This window comes from Hordeum vulgare, chromosome 4H (genome assembly GCF_904849725.1).
Source record: "Hordeum vulgare subsp. vulgare chromosome 4H, MorexV3_pseudomolecules_assembly, whole genome shotgun sequence".
Classification (NCBI taxonomy): domain Eukaryota; kingdom Viridiplantae; phylum Streptophyta; class Magnoliopsida; order Poales; family Poaceae; genus Hordeum; species Hordeum vulgare.
This window is the reverse complement of record NC_058521.1, coordinates 521,457,718-521,480,175: the sequence shown is the minus strand read 5'-3', so window position 1 is coordinate 521,480,175 and position 22,458 is coordinate 521,457,718.

Genomic DNA, 22,458 nt, shown 5'->3' with positions numbered 1-22,458 from the left:
GGTCACTTCAATGGTTATCAAGTGGATCACATCGACCGGCGGCTTAATGAAGCAGCGGATGCTCTTTCCCGTCTCGGTTCACAACGTAAGCCAGTTCCTCCCAATGTCTTTTTGGATGTATTGCATAACCCCTTGGTGAAACTGCCTTCAGAGGAAGATTTAGTGGTACCGGACCCCGAGTCTCAACTCGTGGCGGCTCTCCACGCTACTCCAGATTGGGCAATTCCGTACATGGCATATCTCACCAGAGGCGAGTTACCAGCTGACGAGTTACTAGCTCGCCAGATCGTTCGTCGGTGTAAATCCATGGTCATACACAATGGCGAGTTACACAAACGAAGCACCTCAGGGGTATTTCAAAGATGCGTCTGATACGTCTCCGTCGTATCTACTTTTCCAAACTTTTTGACCTTGTTTTGGACTCTAATTTGCATGATTTGAATGGAACTAACCCGGACTGACGTTGTTTTCAGCAGAATTGCCATGGTGTTGTTTTTGCGCAGAAATAAAAGTTCTCGGAATGACCTGGAAATCTACGAGGAATTTTTGTGGAATATATAAAAAAGATTGGCGCAAGAATCAACTAGAGGGACGGAGCCAGTAGCCCATAAGCCCACCAGACCCGGCCCCCTAGCCGGGGCTGGCAGGCTTGTGAGCCCCTCGAGACTCCGTTGCCCCCAATTCCAGCTCTATATAACCTCTTTCATCCGAAAAAAATCAAGGAGAAGAGTTCATCGCGTTTTACGATACCGAGGCGCCGCCACCTCCTGTTCTTCCTCTAGAGGGCAGATCTGGAGTCCGTTTTGGGCTCCGGAGAGAGGAGATCGTCGACATCGTCATCATCAACCTTCCTTCATCGCCAATTCCATGATGCTCTTCACCGTTCGTGAGTAATCTCATCGTAGGCTTGCTGGACGGTGACGAGTTGGATGAGATCTACCATGTAATCGAGTTAGTTTTGACGGGGATTGATCCCTAGTATCCACTATGTTCTGAGATTGATGTTGCTACTACTTTGCCATGCTTAATGCTTGTCACTAGGGCCCGAGTGCCATGATTTCAGATCTGAACCTATTATGTTGTGGCCAATATATGTGTGTTTTAGATCCTCTCTTGCAAGTTGTAGTCACCTACTATGTGTTATGACCCGGCAACCCCGGAGTGACAATAGCCGGAACCACTCCCAGAGATGACCATAGTATGAGGAGTTCATGTATTCACCAAGTGTTAATGCGTTGGTCCGGTTCTTTATTAAAAGGAGAACCTTAATATCCTGTAGTTTCCATTAGGACCCCGCTCCCACGGGAGGGATGGACAATATATGTCATGCAAGTTCTTTTACCTAAGCACGTATGACTACATACGGAATACATGCCTACATTAGATTGACGAACAGGAGCTAGTTACATATCTCTCCGTGTTATAGCTGTTACATGATGAATCACATCTGGCATAATCATCCATCACCAATCCAATGCCTACGAGTTTTTCCTACTGGTCCTTGCTACGTTACTTTGCCGCTACTGCTGTCACTGTTGTTACTGTTACTCTGTTGCTACTGTTGTTACCTTGCTGCTGCTGGTTACTGTTGCTTCTGCTGCTATCATACTACCTTGCTACTGATACTTTTCTGCAGACACTAAATATTTCAGGTGTGGTTGAATTGAACACTCAACTGCTAATACTTGAGAATATTCTTTCGCTTCCCCTTGAGTCGAATCAATAAATTTGGGTTGAATACTCTACCCTCGAAAACTGCTGCGATCCCCTATACTTGTGGGTTATCAAGACCTTTTTCTGGCGCCGTTTCCGGGGAGGCACAGCTATATTCTCTGAGTCACTTGGGATTTACGTCTACTGGTCACTATGAGGAATCTGATAGATCCAAAAACTAAAGTCTTGCCCTCCACTACGAGGACAGGTATGGAACTGCCATCTAGCTCTGCACTTGATTCACCTTTAGTTATGAGTAAGTTTGCGACTCCACCTCCTGCTAGAAATTTTGATATGTCGCATGTGCTTGATGATGCTACTTCTACTGCCCATGATGCTTATTATGATGCTATGCCTTGTACTGCTTTGCCTGATGATGCTATGCCTGATACTGCTTTGCCTGATGATGCTATGCCTGATACTGCTTTGCCTGATGATGCTATGCCTGATACTGCTTTGCCTGATGATGCTATGCCTGATACTCCTTTGCCACTAGGTGCATTTCTTGATGTACAAATTGCTAGAGTTGCTGCTAGATGTGATGATACTTCTGAAACTGCTGATACTATTGAGGTAGAACCTGCTATTTTGCCTGCTAGAACTAGCTCTCCTATGCCTGAATTGTCTGATATGCCTGAACGTTATGTTATGGAGGGAGAGATAACTCAGGACTTTCTTGCGTGTAAGGATAGCTATGATGCTGATAAACTACTGCTCAAGTGGAAAGAAAAATCTCCGAACGCTAGGATGAAATATGACCCGAAGTTTGCTACCTCGCCTATCTTTGTGACCGATAAGGATGAAGAATTCTCTGTCGACCCTCAGTTAATAACTCTGGTCGAATCAGATCCTTTTCACGGTTATGAGTCTGAAACGGTTGTAGCCCATCTTACCAAACTGCAGGATATAGCCACCCTATTCACTAGTGAGGAAAAGATCCGCCACTACTATATCCTCAAGCTGTTACCTTTCTCGCTATAGGATGATGCTAAGACCTGGTTCACTTCTCTTGCTCCTGGTTGTGTGCATAGCCCCCAGGACATGGTCTACTACTTCTCTGAAAAACATTTCCCTGCCCATAAGAAGCAAGTTGCCTTGCAGGAAATATACAACTTTGCTCAAGTCGGAGAAGAGAGTCTGCCACAAGCTTGGGGGAGGCTAGTCCAGCTATGGAATGCTTTGCCTGATCACCCTCTTGAGAAGAATGAAATACTTGATATCTTCTATAATGGACTTACCGATGCTTCTAAAGACCACCTAGATAGTTGTGCTGGTTGTGTTTTTAGGGAACGAACTGTAGAACAAGCTGAGATCCTATTGAATAACATCTTGTGCAATGAGAATGCTTGGACTATTCCCGAACCACCTCCTAAGCCAACTCTGAAGAACAGAGGTATTCTATTCCTCAGTCCTGAAGATATGCAAGAAGCTAAGAAATCTATGAAAGAGAAAGGCATTAAGTCTGAAGATGTCAAAAATCTACCACCTATCGAAGAGATCCATGGTCTCGATAACCCGATACAGGTAGTAGAAGTAAATTCTCTGCGTAGGTTTGATGAGAGTGATATTCCTTTTGATAAACCTGTCAGCCTATGCCTGGATGAATTTGATAACTTTGTTGCCAAACAACAGAGTTTCAATGATTATGTTAGCAGACAATTGGAACAGAATGCTCGTATGCTTAGTCATTTAAGTGCTTGTCTGGACAAAAATGTCAGTGATCTTAAGCTTCTGAGTAAACATGCCTCTATGGTTACTACTCAGGTAGAACAAGTACTTAAAGCTCAGAATGACTTGCTCAATGAGCTGAATGACAATTCCGTCAGAGTCGTCACTAGAGGCGGTAGAATGACCTAGGAACCTTTGTATCCTGAGGGTCATCCAAAGAGAATTGAACAAGATTCTCAAGGAGTTAGCGCTGATGCACCTAGTCATCCTAGAAAGAATAAGAAAGATGATAGGAACCTGCACGCTAGCAACCCTGTTGATGCTACACCTGAGAATCCAAATGATGTCTTTGTTTCTGATGCTGAGACACAATCTGGTGATGAACATTAGCCTAATGATGATATCAATAGTGATGTTCATGTTGATGCTCAACCTACCAATGATAAGGATGTGGAGATTGAACCTATTGATCTTGATAACCCACAGCCTAAGAACAGAAGATACGATAAGAATGACTTCGCTGCTAGGAAGCATGGTAAAGAAAGGGAACCATGGGTTCAAAAACCCATGCACTTTCCTCCCAAACCATCCAAGAAAAAGGATGATGAGGTGTTTGAGCGATTTGTTGAAATGATTAGACGTGTCTTTCTGCAAATGCGCTTGACGGATATGCTCAAAATGTCTCTGTATGCTAAGTACATGAAAGATATTGTGACTAATAAGAGGAGGATACCTGAGGTTGAGATTTCCACCATGCTTGCTAAGTATACCTTCAAGGGTGGAACTCCTAAGAAACTAGGTGATCCCGGTGTGCCCACTATACCTTGCTCCATTAAAGGGAACTACGTTAGAACTGCTTTATGCGACTTGGAGCCGGTGTTAGTGTTATGTCTCTCTCTCTTTATCGTAGACTTGAACTGGATAAGTTGACACCCACTGAAATCTCTCTGCAAATGGCCGACAAATCAACTGCTTTCCTTATCGGCATTTACGAGGATGTGCCTATTGTGGTTGCCAAGGTTACTATCTTAACGGACTTTGTTATCTTGGATATTCCCGAGGACGATGCCATGGCGGTTATCCTTGGAAGACCCTTTTTAAACACCGCAGGGGCTGTTATAGATTGCAACAAAGGCAATGTCACTTTCCATGTCAACGGTAATAAGCATACGGTGCACTTTCCAAAGAAACAATACCGAGTACATTGCATCAATGCTATCGAAAAAAATTCATCGGTTCTTATTGGGAGCTTTGAATGCCCTATACCTCCTGTCAAGATGAAGTATGATTTGCTTGTTGGGGAGATACACATCCCCATTGAGGTGACCTAGTGACTATTCGAAAATTCTCCGTTCTCTCTTGCGATTCGAAAAGGTTTGTCGAGGAGACTTGATCAACCTAATTGACGGATTTCTTTCGATGACCATGAGATGGATGAACCGAGGAGTCACAAACCTCTTTTCCAAGCTTTCACCTTCGGTTGCTTAGAAGAAAAATGATAGATTTAGTTTAGTTTTCCCTGTTTTTTGTTTTAGCGTCCCGTGGAAAAGTACCCCGAAAATAAAAGTTCTCCGAACGTCCTGAAAATCAAGTATGATTTTTTTCTGGAATTTTTGAAAAATACTAAGACGAAGAGCTAGTCTCGGAGATGCGCCAGTGGGCCACAAGCCCAGGAGGCCCGGCCACCCCCCCTGGCCGGGGCTGGCAGGCTTGTGGGGCCCACATACACCCCCTCCACTCAAGTCTAATGGGCAGGCGGAGAGGGCGAATCAGGAAATATTCTGAGGGATTAAGCCTCGGCTCATGGTGCCTTTGGAACGTACCCCGGGATGTTGGGTGGAGGAGTTACCGTCAGTACTACGGAGTATCAGGACAACTCCAAATCGCTCCACGGGTTTTACTCCCTTATTTCGGGTCTATGGAGCAGAAGCGGTGTTACCAAGTGACATCAAACACGATTCCCCACGAGTCGCCGCCTACGTGGAACAGGACAACGAGCTGGCGCGACAGGACTCGCTAGACGCCTTGGTGGAGGAACGGGACTTAGCCGCATCACGATCGGCGATTTACCAACAAGACTTGCGACGTTACCACATTCGCCGGGTCAAGAGACGGACTTTCCAAGAAGGCGACATGGTGCTCCTTTTGATTCAAGATCATACTGGTATGCACAAGCTATCACCTCCGTGGGAAGGACCGTTCGTCATCAGCAAGGCTCTTCGGAATGGCTCGTACTACTTGGTGGATCTTGGCCGAAATCGGCCAACTACAGAGGTTGAGACAACTCGCCCCTGGAACATAGCCCATCTGCGGCCTTACTACACTTAGAGCCATGAGCTCCTCCTTTTTTCTTTACAAGTTTTCAGAAAATTGAAATCCATGAATTATGAAAGCAATAAAGCCGGCACCCACGAATTTCGGGGTCCCTTGCCGTTTCAGCTTTTGAGAGCATGAGTCTTTATTGTGCTATAAGTCGCCCAAACATGGACGCTATCAAAGTCAAAGAGCGTAAGTCGCCATGCTGCACTTACTTCAAAACTGGGCTTTGATAAAGCCAAAGAGGACCAACGTTGCCACGTTGCACGGTTCAAACATAGGCGCCTTATGTGGTTGTGAGAATTAAGCCGGCTTACTTGGGGGCTACTAGTCCCCAAGTCGTTTCGCAGTAAGAGCGTATACGCTTCTGTGATCCTATGCGTGGTTTCTTCCTGAATCATAGGTCACTTGGGGGCTTCCACTCATTGAGTTCAGCCCGAATACCCTCTTGGCTAGCGAAAAATTACCGCATTACAAATGGTTATACTAGACTATGTGTTGAACAAGTCGCCACATGGACCTATGTACTCAGGGCGAGTCAATCCGTTACTTGGACCCTGAACTTGCCTTGGTTAGAACGTAAAAGGTACCGGCCAGAGTCACACATGGGAAATAGAGAAACCATTGGTTCATTGAACCTGCTTCACGGAAGCTTGACTCGCGCCTGATCACCCGGTCTAAAATGACAAGGCTTTTTGCAAAAAAAAAATCTAAGGGTAACACTAGAGTTTTGCAAACTCGTCTTATCCTATCGTAACTCACTAAGTCGATAAAATTTTCTTCCTTGATGGCAAGACCACAAGGTTCCATAATATATTTGAGTCGGCTTTTTATTATAACTCGCCCCGACTCATTTTTTAACCATTATTTGCCATAACCCGGGGGCTGATCTATTTTTTGACATAACCCGGGGGCTGATTGATAACCCACAAGTGTAGGGGATCACAACAGTTTTCGAGGGTAGAGTATTCAACCAAATTTATTGATTCGACACAAGGGGAAGCGAAAGAATATTCTCAAGTATTAGCAGCTGAGTTTGTCAATTTCAACCACACCTGAAAGATTAGTGTTTGCAAGCAAAGTATCAATAGCAAAGTGGTATGATAGCAATGGTGTCAGAAAAAGATATGTTGACGGCAGACTATTCCTAACTTGTTGTATCAATGGCACCAGTAAATAGCACGTGGACGGGGGACTATTCTCGAGAATAATGCTTCCCCGGCAACGGCTCCAGAAAAGTCTTGCAACAAGTAGCAGCAAAGTAACAGCAGTAGTGACAGCAGTAACAAGGAACAACAGTAGTGACAGCAGTAGCAGCAGCAGTAGTAACAGCAGAGTAACAGCAATAGCGACAGCAGTAGCAGCAAAGTAACGTAGCAAGGACCAGTAGTAAAAGACTTGTCGGCAGTGGATCGGTGATGGATGAGTATGACGGATGTGATTCATCATGTAAGAGCTATAACACGAAGAGATAAGTAACTAGCTCTCGTTCGTCAATCTAATGTAGGCATGTATTCCGTATGTAGTCATCCATGCTTAGGGAAAAGAACTTGCATGACATCTATTGTCCATCTCTCCCGTGGCAGCGGGGTCCTAATGGAAACTAATGGATATTAAGGTTCTCCTTTTAATAAAGAACCGGACCAACGCATTAACACTTGGTGAATCCATGAACTCCTCATACTATGGTCATCTCCGGGAGTGGTCCAGCTATTGTCACTCTAGGGTTGTCGGGTCATAACACATAGTAGATGACTACAACTTGCAAGATAGGATCTAAAACACACATATATTGGCGACAACATAATAGGTTCAGATCTGAAATCATGGCACTCGGGCCCTAGTGACAAGCATTAAGCATGGCAAAGTAGTAGCAACATCAATCTCAGAATATAGTGGATACTAGGGATCAATCCCCATCAAAACTAACTCGATTACATGATAGATCTCATCCAACTCATCACCGTCCAGCAAGCCTACGATGAGATTACTCACAAATGGTGAAGAGCATCATGGAATTGTCGATGGAGGAAGGTTGATAATGACGATGGCGACGATTTGCCCTCTCCGGAGCCCAGACCGGACTCCAGATCTGCCCTCCAGATGAAGAACAAGAGGTGGCGGCGCCTCCATATCGTAAAACGCGATGAATCCTTCTCTCTGATTTTTTTCCGGGGGAGACGGAATAAATAGAGCTGAGTTTGGAGGCAGTGGTGCCACGTGGGCCCCACAAGTCCTCACGGCGCGGCCTGGGGGGTGGTCGCGGCCCAGGGGCTTGTGGCCCAGTGGCACACCTCCTCCGGTGGATCTTTGCGCAGGTATTTTTCATTAATTCCAGAAAAATTCTCGGTAAATTTTGAGGACATTCCGAGAACTTTTATTTCTGCACAAAAACAACATCATGGCAATTCTGGTGAAAACAGCATTAGTCCGGGTTAGTTCCATTCAAATCATGCAAATTAGAGTCCAAAACAAGGGCAAACGAGTTCGGAAAAGTAGATGCGACGAAGACGTATCAACTCCCCCAAGCTTAAAGCCTTGCTTGTCCTGAAGCAATTCAGTTGACAAACTGAAAGAGACAAAAGAAAAACTTTGACGAACTATGTTTGATCTTGTTTTTGCAACTATGTATAACTCATATCCAGTATTTCAGCAAGATCAAAAGCAAACCACACAAGCTAATGACATCTAGGTCTCACGGTAAACTCATAACAATGGCATAATCAACTAGACAACAAATAATAATAAGCCTCAAATGTCAACACTTCAATCAAAACAACATGAAGCAGTACGAAAAGATGGTATCTCTCTAGCTCGTTCTGAGACCGCAAAACATAAATGCAGAGCACCTTCAAATACCAAGGGCTGACTAAACATTGTTATTCAAGGAAATGAAGATCCAGTCAAAGTCATACTCAACATAGTTAAAAGCAAAGCATAAAAATGACAGAGGTGCTCTCTAATTGGTGCTTTTTATAAGAGGAGGATGACTCGATAGGAACATATATAGACAGGCCCTTTGCAGAGGGAAGTATTGATTTGCAGAGGTGCAAGAGCTCAAGCTTTTAAAACAAAGATAATAATTTTGGGTCACATGCTTTCATTGTCAACGCAATGACTAAGAGTTCTCAACATCTTCCACGCTACACATGCTATAGGCGGTTCCCAAACAGAAAAGTAGAGTTTTGACTCCCCCACCACCAATCAATCACACTCCGCGGCTAGCCGAATCTTCGGGTACCGTCCATACCAACAACAATCCTGGGGGAGTTTTGTTTGCAATTATCTTTTCGATTTGAGCATGGAACTGGGAATTCCAATTACCGGCCCCTTTCTCATGAATGATAGTGAATAAACACATATCAAGGATAACGCGCCTAGCATGGAAGATACCAATAGCCCCGTGTCACCACATGAGCGGTTCGGGCATGCAAAACAGATTATTTCTTGAAGGTTTAGAGAGTGGAACATGCAAATTTACTTGGAACGGCAGGTAGATACCGCATAAAGGTAGGTATGGTGGACTCATATGGAACAACTTTGGGTTTATGGAAGTGGATGCAGAAGCAGTATTCCCGCTTAGTACAAGTGAAGGCTAGCAAAAGACTGGGAAGCGACCAACTAGAGAGCGACAACAGTCATCAAAATGCATTGAGATTAACCAACATTGAGTGCAAGCATGAGTAGGACATAAATCACCATGAACATGAAGATCATAGAGGCTATGTTGATTTTGTTTCAACTACATGCGTAAACATGCGCCAAGTCAAGCCACTTGAATCATTCAAAGGAGGATACCATCCTATCATACTACGACACAGTCATCTCAAAATTCATGTGGGCATCCAAGACAAACCATTATAAGCTCCCACCTAAGTAAGCATGGCATAAGCAACTATGATCTCTAAGTTGTCATTGCAAACATGTTTCCATCACAACAAAGCTGAATCACGCATGATGAGCTAGTCATATTTACAAAAACAAATAGATCGAGTTCATACCAGCTTTTCTAGGCTTAGTCACTTCATCATATATCGTCATTATTGCCTTTCACTTGCACGACCGAACGATGTGAACAATAATAAGCGTGCTCGTGCATTGGACTAAAGCTGGAATCTGCAGGCAAACATAAAGGAGAAGACAAAGTAATATGGCTCTTTGAAAGCTAAACAGGTATGCATGCAAGAGCCACTAGACATTGCAACCAATATCTTCCACCTTGACCCAAAGAAAAAGAAAACTATTTACGTGGGAAAGCTCCCAACAAGCAAAAGAAGAAAAATAAATTTTTTTTGGGTTTTCTCAAACTAGACAAACACACTAAACGAAAACGAGAAAAAGAAAATAAACTAGCATGGATGATACACTGGCAAAGTGAGAACACCGACTAACAAAGTGAAAGCATAAGCAAGAAATGTAAAGTCAGTGAGAACACGTACTCCCCAAAGCTTAGGCTTTTGGCCTAAGTTGGTCTACTCCCAAGGAGGCAAATAACCACCTCCGGGGTACTCTGGAGTGGACTGAGGATGCCACTGCTGTGTGAGCTCCTCTGGCTCCCACTGATAAACTGGCGTCTGGTACCCGACTAGTGGCTCGGGCACGGGCACCTGTGGTTGGGCTAAGCCCCAATAGGCGTAGATGTCCGAGGGCATAATAATGTACCTACCTGCATGAAGATCTAAAAAAGAAGGAGCAGGAAAATTAATAGTCTGATGAGTATCCTGAATAAACACGAGGTTATAAATCATCCTTCTATTTCTATCTCTATCAAGAAAGTCATGGCGAACCATGCTATCATAATCTAGATATCTCTCGGGAAGAAGAATCTCTTCTTCTTCCTCCAGTCTAATAGGTATCTCAAAGTGTCTAGCAAGACGAGTAGCATAGATACCTCCATAGACAACACCTTTAGAACGGTTCAGGTTCAATCGTTGAGCTACCATAGCGCCCAAGCTATAAGTTTTATCGTTATAAAGGGCTTCGCGCAAGACCGCAAGGTCTGGGGAACTAAGTGACCCAGCTTTCCCACGGCCAATCAAACATTTTCCCACAAATAATGAGAAGTACCAAAGCACGGGAAAATGAATGCTAGCAGCTCTAGCGCAAGACACTCCTCTCTCCACTCCTACAGCAATAGCACCGATGAAATCTTCCAAGTCCCATGGACGAGATTCATGAATATCCCCAACAAAAGGCAATTTGCAAACATTGCAAAAATCCTGGAGTGACATGCGCTGGGGGATATCATAAAGTTTAAACTCAACCATAGGAGGATTCTTCCTCAGATAGAAGTTAAAGCTTTGTACGAAAATATTAGTGAGGAGGAGATATTGTGGACACTTAACTTCAACAAAGGCGGTAAGGCCTGCGTTCTCCACCAAGTGAGAAAAGTCCTCATAAATTCCAGCGGTGCGTAAGAACAAGTCGCTTGGCCACTCGCACGCTCAAACTTCTGTGACTCGAGGGACCAAATACTTGGGCTTCTTCTCACTTCCATCATCCTTGGGGTCACGGCTTGACGAGCCTCTTTAGAACCTCCTCATCTTTTCCCATTTCTATATCTGAAAATTTCTGAAATTTTTAGTGATTCTAAGGAAAAGTGAACAAGGATCAACTAAACTAGTAGCAACTACTCCCACAAGTGCCTAGAGGCCATATTACGCATCAAAACTACTTGGGAGCAGCTAAAATTAGCATGCAAAGCTCAAGAACATGGTCACCAAGGCAGCACAAATGCGCGAAGTATAAGGCACTAGAGAAAAAACTAATTGGACCAATGGAGGAGTCACTTACCAAGGATTAATTTCCCCAAAATATTTCGGAGAATGGTGATTTGAGCAAAGAGATCGAAAATCCTAGCAAGACGAGCAAGAACACGGGTTTGAGCTGCGAAACGATTTTTTCTGGAGGTAGGAGAACCAGATGAGATCAAGAATGAGTGGAGGGGGTGCCTGTGGGCTCCACAAGCCTGGGTGGTGCGGCCAGGGGGTGCCTGCGCCATCAGGGCTTGTGGCCCACTCGTACAGCCCCCAGACAAGCTCTTCATCTCAGTATTTTTCAAAAATTCCAGAAAAAACAATACTTGATTTTCAGGACGTTCGGAGAACTTTTATTTTCGGGGTACTTTTCTACCGGACGCTAAAACAGAAAACAGGGAAAATTAAACTAAACCTATCATTTTTCTTCTAATCAACCGAAAGTGAAAGTTTGGAACAGAGGTTCGTGACTCCTCGATTCATCCATCTCATGGTCATCGAAATAAATCCGTCAGTGAGGTTGAGCAAGTCTCTTTGATAAACTTTTTCGAATCCCAAAAGAGAACGGAGAATTTCTGAATAGTCACTAGGTCACCTCAATGGGGATGTGTATCTCCCCAACAAGCAAATCATACTTCATCTTGACACGAGGAATAGGGCATTCAAAGCTCCAAATAAGAATTGATGAAGTTTTTTCGATAGCATTGATGCAATGTACTTGATATTGTTTCTTCGGAAAGTGCACCGTATGCTCATTACCGTTGACATGGAAAGTGACATTGCCTTTGTTGCAATCTATAACAGCCCCCGCGGTGTTTAAAAAGGGTCTTCCGAGGATGACCGCCATGGCATAGTCCTCTGGAATATCCAAGATAACAAAGTCTGTTAAGATAGTGACATTAGCAACCACAAATGGCACATCCTCGCAAATGCCGATAGGGAAAGCAGTTGATTTGCCGGCCATTTGAAGAGAGATTTCAGTGGGTGTCAACTTATCCAGTTCAAGTCTACGATAAAGAGAGAGAGAGGCATAACACTAACACCGGCTCCAAGGTCGCATAAAGGAGTTCTAACGTAATTACCTTTAATGGAGCAAGGTATAGTGGGCACACCGGGATCACCTAGTTTCTTAGGAGTTCCACCCTTGAAGCATCGTGGAAATATCAACCTCAGGTATCCTCCTCTTATTAGTCACAATATCTTTCATGTACTTAGCATACGGAGACATTTTGAGCATCTCTGTCAAATGCATTTTCAGAAAGACAGGTCTGATCATTTCAATGAATCGCTCAAAATCCTCATAGTCCTTTTTCTTGGATGGTTTGGGAGGAAAGGGCATGGGTTTCTGAACCCATGGTTCCCTTTCTTTACCATGCTTCCTAGCAGTGAAGTCATTCTTATCGTATCTTCTATTCTTAGGATGTGGGTTATCAAGATCAACAGGTTCAATCTCCACATCCTTATCGTTTCTAGGTTGAGCATCTTCATGAACATTGATACGTCTCAAACGTATCTATAATTTTTGATGGTTTAATGCTGTTATCTTGTCAACTTTGGATGTTTTATGTACCTTTTATATCTTTTTCGGGACTAACTTATTAATTCAATGCCAAGTGCCAGCTCCTATTTTTCTGTGTTTTTGACTCCATTCAGATCTGATTTTGGAACGGAGTCCAAAGGGAATAAAATCCCCGAAATAAATTTTTCCAGATCAGAAGAAGATTGGGGAACTTGAGGGCCACGCAGGAGAACCACAGGGGGCCCACAAGCCCTGTAGCCGCCACCAGGGGGGCGGCGGCTACCAGGCTTGTTGCCTCCCTGGTGCTCCCCTACCCTAGCTCTTTTGCCTATATATTCCCTAAAATACGGAAAAAAATCAGGGCGTCCACGAAAACACTCTTTCGCCACCGCAAGCTTCCGTTTCTGCGAGATCTCATCTGGAGACCCTTCCCGGTGCCCTGCCGGAGGGGACTTTGGAGTTGGAGGGATTCTACATCAACATCATCGCTTCTCCAATGACTCGTGAGTAGTCCACTTCAGACCTACGGGTCCGTAGTTAGTAGCTAGATGGCGTCTTCTCTCTCTTGGGTCTTCAATACAAAGTTCTCCATGATCTTCATATAGATCTATCCGATGTAATCCTATTTGGCATTGTGTTTGTCGAGATCCGATGAATTGTGGATTTGTGATCAGATTATCTATGATTTATATTTGAGTCTTGGCTGATTTCTTATATGCATGATTTGATATCCTTGTAAGTCTCTCCGAGTCTTGGGTTTTGTTTGGCCAACTAGATCTATGATTCTTGCAATGGGAGACGTGCTTGGTTTTGGGTTCATACCGTGTGGTGACATTTCCCAGTGACAGAAGGGGCAGCAAGGCACGCATCGTGTTGTTGCCATCAAGGGTAACAAGATGGGCTTTTATCGTAGATATGAGATTGTCCATCTACATCATGTCATCTTGCTTAAGGCGTTACTCTGTTCTTATGAACTTAATACACTAGATGCATGCTGGATAGCGGTCGACGTGTGGAGTAATAGTAGTAGATGCAGAAAGTATCGGTCTACTTGTTTTGGACGTTATGCCTATAGATATAATCATTGCCATAGATGATGTCATGACTTTGCGCGGTTCTATCAATTGCTTGACAGTAATTCGTTCACCCACTGTCTACTTGCTTTCATGAGAGAAGCCACTAGTGAACACTACGGCCCCCGGGTCTATTCACAACTATCATCTCCACTTTTGCTTTTACTTTGCTTTGTTTACTTTTTGCTTTCAGTTCTCACTTTTCAAACAATCTATAAGGGATTGACAACCCCTTCATAGCGATGGGTGCAAGCTCTTTGTGTTTGTGCAGGTACTTGTGACTCGACGAGCGCCTTCCACTGGATCGATACCTTGGTTCTCAAAACTGAGGGAAGTACTTACCGCCGCTGTGCTACATCACCCTTTCCTCTTCAAGGGAACACCAATGCAAGGCTCCAAGGCCGCGGGGAAATCCTTTGCATATTTGCCAAGGAAGTCCCTACAGGCGTAGCCCGTGAAAGAAGGATTCCTGGCGCCGTTGCCAGGGAAGGTCTGTTGTCGCAGTAGCAGAAGGAATTTTGGCGCCGTTGCCGGGGAGGAGGATCGCTCGGGGAGGAGAGATCAAGTCAAGATCTATCCAAGTAGGTGCCACAAACTCATATCTTTCATTTACCTTTTTTGCATGTTGCCTCTCGTTTTCCTCTCCCCCACTTCACATTTGCCGTTTTCATTTGCCTTTCTCCTTTGCCATCTTCATTTGCCTTTCTCCTTTGCCGTCTTCATTTGCCTTTCCTTTGCTTGCGTGCTATGTGCCTTCAATATGCTTGCATCTTCGCTTGCTGAAAATCTAGTGATATGGATCCTCATCCACTTGCTAATCTCTTTAAGAGATCAAATTATGTTGATCCAATTGCTAGTGAGTTGAGGGCACTTGACTATCTTTATGGAGTTTTGCTTGAGATGCATGAATCTGAAAATTGTGAGGAAGAAATTTATGAAGTGATTCACGAGGGCTCCTTGGATGAAAATCATGATTGCAATGGTTTCACTATAAATTCTATTAGTGACAATCATGCTAAAAATATGCAAAACCCTAAGCTTGGTGATACTAGTTTTGCTATGTCCACTATTGTTGCAATGATCATGAGTGGGGCAATGATTTTTCTTATGATCTTGAAAATTCGTTTAAGCCTCATGATGAATATGATATTTGCAATATTATTGAAAGTGGGTTTGGAGAAGTCATGACTTTAGTTGATTATAATCCCACTATTTTTGAAGAGCGTCAACTTTGCATGCATGTGGATCATGAAAAGAATATCCTTTGTGACAGTTACATTGTTGAGTTCGAATATGATCCCACATGTAATTGCTATGAGAGAGGAAAATATTGTGGTAGAAACTTTCATGTTACCAAATTACCTCTCGTTATGTGGAGATTGATATTGTCTCTTTCTTCTTCCTTGCATATGGTAACTATTGGTTGTCTTGACAATCTTTTTTCCTATAAAATGCCTATGCATAGGAAGTATGTCAGACTTAGCTGTGATTTTCACATGCTTTATGATGCTCTCGTTGTGCTTCAATTCTTGTCTTTTGTGTGAGCATCATTGAATCACCTTATGCCGAGCTAAGGGCGTTAAACAATAGCGCTTGCTGGGAGGCAACCCAACGAATATATCCTTTTTCTTTCTGTTTTGTGTTTTACACACTTTCACAATTCTGTTATGATTGTGTTTTTTGTGTTTCTTTTGCGTTTATGCCAAGTAAAACCTTTATAATTAGTCTTGGGGATGATCGTTTGGTCATGCTGGAAAAGACAGAAACTTTCTGCTCACGAAAAGAATTTTCATTTTTTTCTGTAAGAGATTTTGAGTTGATTCTTTTAGCTGCTGATTGATACGCAAATTCTTAAGGCTGTCGTAAGTTTTCGGAATTTTTGAAGTACCAGAAGTATACGAAGTATACAGATTGCTACAGACTAGTATGCTGTTAACAGATTCTGTTTTTTTTTTAGTTGGTTGCTAATTTTGATGAAACTATGGATGGTATCGGGGGGTATTAGCCATGGAAGATTCAAAATACAGTAACCCAACATCAAAATAAGTAGAATCTAAGTTTTCTACAGTACCTAAGGAAGTGGTGGTTTGCTTTCCTATACTAATGATATCACGAGTTTCTGTTTAAGTTTCGTGTTGTGAAGTTTTCAAGTTTTGGGTGAAGTTCTTATGGACAAAGAGATAAAGAATGGAAAATCTCAAGCTTGGGGATGCCCAAGGCACCCCAAGTTCATTCAATGCTGTCGTAAAAGCCTAAGCTTGGGGATGCCCCGGGAAGGCATCCCCTCTTTCGTCTTCAATCCATCGGTAACGTTACTTGGGGCTATATTTTTATTCACCACATGTTATGTGTTTTGCTTGGAGCGTCTTGTACCATAGGAGTATTTTATTTTTGTTGTGTCACAATCATCCTTGCTGCACACCTAGACCGAGATACATGCACTCACCATGATTTTGTCGAGCTTCACTTATATCCTTTGGTAGACAATTCAGCTCACATGTGCTTCACTTGTATCTTTTGAGCTAGTTGATTTTTCTCTGTGTGCTTCACTTATATCTTTTAGAGCATGGAAGCATGTGTCTTGGTAGTTGAGCTATGCTTTGAAAGTAGTCTCAATAGGGGTAGTTATCCAAAGGGATATGAAAACTTCCACCTTCATGTGCATTGAATAGTAAGAGAAGTTTGATTCATCTCAATTAGTTTTGAGTTGTGGTTGTGGTAATATTTCAGTTGTTAGTAAGGTGTTGTGGATCTAGAAATACTCGTGTTGAAGTTAGTGATTCTCGTAGCATGCACGTATGGTGAACCGCTATGTGATGAAGTCTGAGCATGATTAGTCTATTGATTGTCATTCTTTGTGTGGCTGTCGGGATCGTGCGATGGTTTATACCTACCAACCCTTCCCCTAGGAGTATGCGTTGAATGCTTTGTTTCGATTACTACTAAAACTTTTGCAACAAGTATATGAGTTCTTCATGACTAATGTTGAGTCCATGGTTTAGATGCACTTCCACCTTCCACCATCACTATCTTCTTTAGTGCCGTGCAACTTTCGCCGGTGCACAAAACCCACCATATAGCCTCCCTCAAAACAGCCACCATACCTACCTACTATGGCTTTTTCAAAGCTATTCCGAGATATATTTCCATGCAACTACCACCATGACATGTGCCACCACTTCTACATTCCCATTGCACGATCGTAAGATAGCTAGCATGATGTTTCCATTGATGTCCATGCCATGCTAGATCATTGTCACGGTACACTACCAAAGGCATTCCATATAGAGTCATCATTGCTCTAAGTTTTGAGTTGTAAGTGTGATGATCATCATTGATGGAGCATTGTCCCATGTGAGGAAATAAAAGAGGCCAGCGAAGCCCATTTAAAAAAAGAGGCCAAAGATGCCCACCAAAATAATAATAAAAAGGCCAAAGAGCCCACCAAAAAAATAATGAGAGAAAAAGAGAGAAGGGACAATGCTACTATCCTTCCACACTTGTGCTTATTAAGCACCATGATCTTCATGATTGAGAGTCTCTCATTTTGTCACCACCATATAGCTAGTGGGAAATTTTCATTATATAACTTGGCTTGTATATTCCAATGATAGGCTTCCTCAAATTTGCCTTAGTTCTTCGTGAGCAAGCAAGTTGGATGCACACCCACTAGTTTTCTTTAAGAGCTTTCACTTACTCTTAGCTCTAGTGCATCATTTGTATGGCAATCCCTACTCATTCACATTGATATCTATTGATGGGCATCTCCATAGCTTATTGATATGCCTAGTTAATGTGACCACCTTCTCCTTGTTTGTCTCGCAACCTCCACCACACTCCATTCCACTTATAGTGCTAAAACCATGGCTCACGCTCATGTATTGCATGAGAGTTGAAAAAGTTTGAGAAAGTAAAAGTGTGAAAACAATTACTTGGCCAATACCGGGGTTGTGCATGATTTAAATTCGTTGTGCAAGGATGATAGAGCATAGCCGGACTATATTATTTTGTAGGGATAACTTTCTTTTGGCCTTGTTATTTTGAAAGTTCATGATTACCATGCTAGTTTGCTTGAATTATTATTGTCTCCACATCAGTAGCAAACTATTGTTTTGAATCTAATGGACCTGAACATTCACGTCACATAAGAGGAGTTACAAAGGACATCTATGCTAGGAAGCATGAAAGCATCAAAAATTCATTCTTTATCACTTCCCTACTCGAGGACGAGCATGAGTTAAGCTTGGGGATGCTTGATACATCTCCAGCGTATCTATAATTTTTTATGGTTTCATGTTGTTATCTTGTCAACTTTGGATGTTTTATGTACCTTTTATATCTTTTTCGAGACTAACTTATTAATTCAGTGCCAAGTGCGAGTTCCTGTTTTTCTATGTTTTTGACTCTTTTCAGATCTGATTTTGGAACGGAGTCCAAACGGAATAAAATCCCCGAAATAAATTTTTCCAGATCAGAAGAAGATCGGGGGACTTGAGGGCCAAGGCAGGAGAGCCACAGGGGACCCACAAGCCCTCTAGCCGCCACCAGGGGGGCAGCGGCTACCAGGCTTGTGGCCTCCCTAGCGCTCCCCTGCCCTAGCTTCCCCTATATATTCCCTAAAATCCAGAAAAAAATCAGGGCATCCACAAAAACACTTTTCCGCCGCCGCAAGCTTCCGTTTCCGCGAGATCTCATCTGGAGACCCTTCCCGGTGCCCTGCCGAAGGGGACTTTGGAGTTGGAGGGCATCTACATCAACATCATCGCCTCTCCAATGACTCGTGAGTAGTCCACTTTAGACCTACGGGTCCGTAGTTAGTAGCTAGATGGCTTCTTCTCTCTCTTGGATCTTCAATACAAAGTTATCCATGATCTTCATGGAGATCTATCCGATGTAATCCTCTTTGGCGGTGTGTTTGTCGAGATCCAATGAATTGTGGATTTGTGATCAGATTATCTATGATTTATATTTGAGTCTTTGCTGATTTCTTATATGCATGATTTGATATCCTTGTAAGTCTCTCCGAGTCTTGGGTTTTGTTTGGCCAACTAGATCTATGATTCTTGCAATGGGAGAAGTGCTTGGTTTTGGGTTCATACCGTGTGGTGACCTTTCCCAGTGAAAAAAGGGGCAGCTAGGCACGCATCTTGTTGTTGCCATCAAGGGTAACAAGATGGGCTTTTATCATAGATATGAGATTGTCCATCTACATCATGTCATCTTGCTTAAGGCATTACTCTGTTCTTATGAACTTAATACACTAGATGCATGGTGGATAGCGGTCGATGTGTGGAGTAATAGTAGTAGATGTAGAAAGTATCGGTCTACTTGTTTTGGACGTGATGCCTATAAATATAATCATTTCCATAGATGAGTCACTACTTTGCGCGGTTTTATCAATTGCTTGACAGTAATTCGTTCACCCACCGTCTACTTGCTTTCATGAGAGAAGCCACTAGTGAACACTACGGCCCCCGGGTCTATTCACAACTATCATCTCCACTTTCGCTTTTACTTTGCTTTGTTTACTTTTTTGCTTTCAGTTCTCACTTTGCAAACAATCTATAAGGGATTGAAAACCCCTTCGTAGCGTTGGGTGCAAGCTCTTTGTGTTTGTGCAGGTACTTGTGACTCGACGAGCGCCTCCCACTGGATCGATACCTTGGTTCTCAAAACTGAGGGAAATACTTACCGCCGCTGTGCTATATCACCCTTTCCTCTTAAAGGGAACACCAACGCAAGGCTCCAAGGCCGTAGGGAAATCCTTTGCATATTTGGCAAGGAAGTCCCTACAGGCGTAGCCTGTGACAGAAGGATTCCTGGCGCCGTTGCCAGGGAAGGTCTGTTATCGCAGTAGCACATAGCATCATCATAAGAATCATGGGCAGCAGAAGTAGCATCATCAAGCACAAGCGACATATCAAGATTTCTAGCAGGAGGCGATGTCGCAAACTTACTCATAACTGAAGGTGAATGAAGTGCAGAGCTAGATGGCAGTTCCTTACCTATCCTCGTAGTGGAAGGCAAGACTTTAGTTCTTGGATCTATCGGATTCCTCATAGTGACCAGCAGACGTCAATCCCAAGTGACTCATAGAATATAGATGTGCCTCCCCAGCAATGGCGCCAGAAAATAGTCTTGATAACCCACAAGTGTAGGGGATCGCAATAGTTTTTGAGGGTAGAGTATTCAACCCAAATTTATTGATTCGACACAAGGGGAAGCGAAAGAATATTCTCAAGTATTAGCAGCTGAGTTTGTCAATTTCAACCACACCTGAAAGATTAGTGTCTGCAAGCAAAGTATCAGTAGCAAAGTGGTATGATAGCAACGGTGTCAGAAAAAGATCTGTTGACGGCAGACTATCCTTAACTTGTTCCGCGATAACGGCTCCAGAAAAGTCTATTCTTCACATGGACGGGGGACTATTCTTGAGAATAATTCTTCCCTGGCAACGATTCCAAAAAAGTCTTGCAACAAGTAGCAGCAAAGTAACAGCAGTAGTGAAAGAGTAACAAGGAACAGCAGTAGCAGCAGCAGTAGTAACAACAGAGTAACAGCAGTAGCAGCAAAGTAACGTAGCAAGGACTAGTAGTAAAAGACTCGTAGGCAGTGGATCGGTGATGGATGAGTATGACGGATGTGATTCATCATGTAACAGCTATAACACGGAGAGATAAGTAACTAGCTCCCATTCGTCAATCTAATGTAGGTATGTATTCCGTATGTAGTCATACGTGCTTAGGGAAAAGAACATGCATGACATCTATTGTCCATCCCTCCCGTGGCAGCGGGTTCCTAATGGAAACTACAGGATATTAAGGTTCTCCTTTTAATCAAGAACTGGACCAACGCATTAACACTTGGTGAATACATGAACTCCTCATACTATGGTCATCTTCGGGAGTGGTTCCGGCTATTGTCACTCCGGGGTTGCCGGGTCATAACACATAGTAGGTACCTACAACTTGCAAGATAGGATCTAAAACACACATATATTGGCGACAACATAATAGGTTCAGATCTGAAATCATGGCACTTGGGCCCTAGTGACAAGCATTAAGCATGGCAAAGAAGTAGCAACATCAATCTCAGAACATAGTGGATACTAGGGATCAATCCCCGTCAAAACTAACTCGATTACATGATAGATCTCATCCAACTCATCACCGTCCAGCAAGCCTACGATGAGATTACTCACAAACGGTGAAGAGCATCATGGAATTGTCGACGGAGGAAGGTTGATAATGACGATGGCGACGATTTCCCCTCTCCGGAGCCCAGACCGGACTCCAGATCTGCCCTCCACATGAAGAACAGAAGGCAGCGGCGCCTCCGTATCGTAAAACGCGATGAATCCTTCTCTCGGATTTTTTTTTCGGGGAGACGGAATAAATAGAGCTGAGTTCGAAGGCGGTGGTGCCACGTGGGCCCCACAAGCCCTCACGACGCGACCTCGGGGGGGGGGGGGGGGGGTGGACGCGGCCCACGGGCTTGTGGCCCACTGGCACACCTCCTCCGGTGGATCTTCGCGCAGGTATTTTTCATTAATTCCAGAAAAATTCTCCGTAAATTTTCAGGACATTCCGAGAACTTTTATTTCTGCACAAAAACAACACCATGGCAATTCTGGTGAAAACAGCGTTAGACTGGGTTAGTTCCATTCAAATCATACAAATTAGAGTCCAAAACAAGGGCAAAAGAGTTCAGAAAGTATATACGACGGAGACATATCACTGATCTATTTTTTGACATAATCCAGGGGGTTGTCCTATTCTTTGCCATACACTCACTGAGTCGGCTGATGTTTTTCCTTACACATAAGGTAAAAACTTGTTTGTCAAATTGTGATATTCCCTGGTTCATCAAATCTTGCAGGCGAGTCATGCATATATTCAAGGAATAAAAGTGGTTCAATCAAAAGGTACTACTGACTGATTGTTTTTCGAGAAACACTAACAAAGCTATTACATGGCTCGTGTGGGCAAAATGGGTGTCATCCCCCAGTGAAGAAAGGATCCATGGACGAATCAGGCCGTCGTCGAGTCACCTTGCCTTGAGCTCTCCCCGCCTTCGATTCGCCCAGTTTCCAATTACACTTGGACAGCGCAACGAACTCGTCTTCATCATCAAGGAAGAGAGATAGGTCCATGTCAAGACCAAAAGGATTCTTCGGTCGGCGAGGAACCAAGCTAGCAGTTTCATATGAGGGAGGCATCACCTTCTTTTTCTTCTCGTCATAGGCGGCTTGGTATTTACTCAAATCTAAGCTGGCTGCCAGTTGAGTCGCTGCATAGCGAGATTCTATGATAACTCGGTGATAGTCCACCTCGGTGAATTATGACCCCTCATCCTTCAGCTCGGGGTAGCCGGCGGCTATTTCTTCGGGTTTGAGCTCCGGGGCATAAGCTAA